We start from the raw sequence: 4,374 nt of genomic DNA, 5'->3' as shown, positions 1-4,374 counted from the left end.
AGGTGAGCAATACAACTTAAGCCTTAATCTAAAAAAAAAAAAAACGTTTCACCTTGTATGCACGCTTTTACTCACAAAGTCACGACAGAGACATTCCTATCCCAACAGCTAACAATACTACTTTAATAGTTGTGTTCTTAAACTGCCACTCTGAAACTGCAGAGTGTGAATTTTTGCTACATGCTGTTTCTCAACTTCCTCAACAATGTTTGCGGTCTGTCAGATGCAACACTATACGTGGAATCGTCAGACCCTTTATTGTTTTCCAAGGTTAGCAGGTGGTAGGCTATCACAAACAGCTGCTGTTACTGTAACAGATGTGTTAATGAAACTGTTACAGCATACAACAGATGAAAACTGCTTCATAATTGCAATATCAACCAGAGCATTCTTGGTTAGGCACCCAAAGCTAGTGGGCAGGTAGCTGTGGTCCAACACACACTAGTGACATTCTCAATGAAGAGGATCAATGCAGTGTCAGAGTCCTCAGATGGCACTACTACAGAAAACATGGCCACAGTGGACAGACACTGGGTGGATCCCAAATATCTTATTTGTATTTCCTCGCTCCTAGCTTAAACCGGAAGTTTTTCTGGTCCATGTTCTTGAAGGCCATCTCAAAGCTCTTACTTCTGCCCTGAGAAGCAAGGACAGAGGACCGAGGAGGAGCTATGAACCCTAACCCTACACAAGAATAGCCTTCTGGAAGCGTGCAGATAACGCCGTTACTAACTACACCCATACTGCTGACAAATTTAAACGTCAGAGAATGATGAGGAGAAGAATGTTTAATTTCTCTAAAAAAACTTTTCCTGTTTCCTCTCTCTCGCATGATTTCCTTGTGTATCTCCTGCTTCCTGGTAGAGGGATGGACTAAGACGCAAGGAAAGGAAGCAAGTTGAAAGAAATGTGGATGCAATTTAAGGACCAGGAACGTACCCACTTTGCCATCCTGTGTTTACAAATGCTGCATCAGACCATGAGATGGTGGAATACACTCTGGAAGTTAACCACACTCAGGTTGTTGTTCCATCCACCTAGAATTTAAACAAAAGATAGTCAGTCAGGTGTTTTTTTAATCCAAATTTGAAATGTGAGCTATCTCTATTAATAGTATTGTGCACTAAAACACCAGCTCCTACTAAGGCCTGATGAGGTAAAAGAGGAACTCCAAGTGGTCTGGCTGAAGCAGACGGTGCACACAGCAGCTCTGCTATCATCAGGGTTATGTGTCAATGTTGATAATAAAACCAGTCACAGACAGATACCTTGAAATATAGAAAAATATCAGTATGCAAATACTTTCTGTATAAAACCATCAACTCAGTCTTATGATATTAAATGTTAAGTGATATTTTTGTATGCTTGAACTAGAACAGAGCTACGGTAAAGAAATTACAACCCTGCCGGGAACTATTTCGTAGTATGCGCATGCATGCAAGGGAGATATCATACAATGAATAATAGGAATATGCCGTGTTTTTACATTTTTGGTATGACAGTGTTGTTAAGAAAATGACATTTAAAAAAAGTAAATGTTGGATACTTTAATTAGAGAGCATTAATGAAATTATGTAGATGGACGCTCAATTGCATTGGATTCATTTTTTTTATATATATATTTCAGAATAAAATGAATAACTGTGATGATACTGAAATCTAAAATTGTGTGATGATGAGACATTTATTTAAACCCCTGCGAAAATAAATATTACACATAGGGCTGGGCAATCTATCAATGTGTATCAAAATCGCGATAAGAGACTAGATAGCGTCTTAGATTTTGAATATATTGTAATATCGTAATAAGTGCTGTCTTTACCTGGTTTTAAGGCTGCATTGAAGTAAAGTGTTGTACTTTTCTGAACTTACCAGACGGTTCTATTATTACCTTTACCCACTAAGTCATTAAATCATTTCTAAAAAACATTTTTCAAAAATATCATTGTGTAAATAAAAATTTTAAAGCACCCAATAGTCAACCATACATATTGTCGCAATATCGACATTGCGGTATTTGGTCAAGAATAATGTGATATTTGATTTCTCTCTATCTCCTAACCTAGTTACACATGATTAATCGGTAAATGGAAGAATGTGTTTTATATCTTTGACTGGGCAGTTTAACGAACCACATGGAAGTCAACTTTCTGCTGCAGTTCCTTGGTAAGCATATTTTTGTGTTTTAAATCCTCTTGCAGTGATTCACTGTCTTCTTATTCCTTCTTTCCCGATCCTTGGCATTTCTTAAGTCCCGTTGCAATTCCTCCACTTTCTCCTGAGCCGCAGTTAAATTTTTTTTTACTTTAACCGGGTCAAGGGCATACTGATGATCCTGAAAAAAATTTATCATCGTAACTTAAAATTATTCTCCTCATTTTATAATTGTCACTGTAATATAAGCCCACCATTCTTCAAAGATGTTTAAAACAATAACTGTTTCGCTCACAGGGTTTGTCCTCTGAAGATCCTCTGACAGCTGAACGGGAACATCAGGACATTCTGCAGCAGCTTTTTGCGAGGTCCTGCTTAACCGGGTGTAGACCTACTGGGCACCTGATAAAGATAAAGTAAAAAACTATTTCAGTCAATATGTACAATTTCTAACTGTTTCTTTGTATTGTTAGGTTTAGTGGGCAAATTGTTATGGAAGATTAAGATTATATGAATTGTCATTATTTTATAGATCAATTTGCCGATGGTACTCACTTTGCTAAGATGGCCAGGACATGACGGGATTGCTCCTTCCCTTAAACGAGTGTTCTGTCCAGTCATGTCTAAGTCTTCAGGCTTGAAATGACAGCTACAGAAACACTGAGCGGTAGGTAATGTGGCTCAAAGTCCGTTCTCCTCAGTGCTACTGTCCATGCCTGTCTTTAACCTTATCTTTTGGGAACCTAAAACATAATTATCCATCGAATCACACTATGTAATTCTGCATGCTTCTGTTGCTTCAATTAATGCACTGTATGGGACATTAGTGCCATGAAACAGTTGTAAACAAACACTTTAGCTCAGGGATCCTCCCTGAGGGGTCCTCAGAGGGGGGGGGGCTTCAATGATTGTTATTTTTGTGTTGTGTTGTTAAGTTTAATTTTGTTTTGAGAAGAAGTTCCTCATGAATCTAACCTTATATAGAGCAAATATAACTCATCGGATGATTGGCTTACTGGCCTATAGGTAAGGTAGGCTACTGTAGTCACTAAGGCCATCCAACAGATATAGTTTATCCTAAGGTTACTGTGCCACATGTGTGTTTAATAATATTAAAAATGAATTATAAAACCACATCAATTATTAGCCTATTTATTTATAATAATATATATGCAAAACAATGTGATTGTATGTATAAAGGCTTAGGCGCCCTACACGTACTGTAGGCCCAGTTAATTATGCATCTCAATTACACAATATATAAAGTAGGGGGTCCTTGCTCTATCTTTCTCTCAGTTAAGGGGCCCTGGCTGAAAACGTTGAAGACCCTTTATTAGATAATTTAGGACTAACGTCACATAACTAATAACGTTAATAAAAACGTTAATAACTGGTTAGCGACACAGCTGATTGATAAACATAAGTTCTGAGTCTGACTGATATATTAACGTAACTACTTTTTTTTCTTGACATTAGTTAGCTTAACTTCGTATCAGGACAGTCACTTAGCTAAGAATTAATATTGTGATAGGTCAATAGATAGATCAAATTCAACACGTAACAGTACAATTATAGTAGGATGACTGTTCACCTGTGAAATGTTATTCCCTGCTGCTTGGTTTTGGCATTTCTTCATTAGAAACATCCAACCACAGCACACAAAGTCTGGAATTTTCTACTACTCTTTTATTTGAACTGTACCCCGCTGCAATTGGCGGCAGCACAGAGACTGACCTCACAAACCGGATGTAGCGTCGACGTGGTTGCAAATTTGCTAGTTTTCTCATGGTTTTCCTAGGATGGCAAAGGCATGGCCCGACTACTCTGTCCCCGATTGGCTAGGGACTCGTTGCCTTCGTGGTTAAATGCATAGGTTGGTTAGGTCAGAGATTGTTAAGGTTAGAATCGTAATACCGCAATTTCCACATCATTTAAACAAATATATTCATGATTGTATGTAGATACCGCATACGGCTCCAGCAAGGGAGATATTATATATATATATATATATATTATATATATATCTATTATATATATATATATATATAGTATATATACATATATATGCTACAGCCCAACTGGAGCCTCTTCTCCTGGCTGTGTTTAGTGGGTGTGGGTTTTGATTGACATTTTTGGCGGAAGTGACAACGATAACTGCCAGTTGGGTATTGTGAAATCTCTAGCCCGTCACTGTTTCAAACAAACGTTTATTAAATCACT

General features: G+C 37.6%; 1 pseudogene; it reads right to left on the bottom strand.

Annotated features, from left to right (window-relative positions):
- Positions 1-2,123: 2,123 nt before the first annotated feature.
- LOC116674385 (THAP domain-containing protein 2-like) lies at positions 2,124-3,941 on the bottom strand (annotated as a pseudogene).
- Between the last annotated feature and the right edge of the window lie 433 nt (positions 3,942-4,374).

The sequence above is a fragment of the Etheostoma spectabile genome, unplaced genomic scaffold, assembly GCF_008692095.1.
Source record: "Etheostoma spectabile isolate EspeVRDwgs_2016 unplaced genomic scaffold, UIUC_Espe_1.0 scaffold00000049, whole genome shotgun sequence".
Lineage (NCBI taxonomy): Eukaryota > Metazoa > Chordata > Actinopteri > Perciformes > Percidae > Etheostoma > Etheostoma spectabile.
This window is presented reverse-complemented; position numbering and strand designations above follow the sequence as displayed.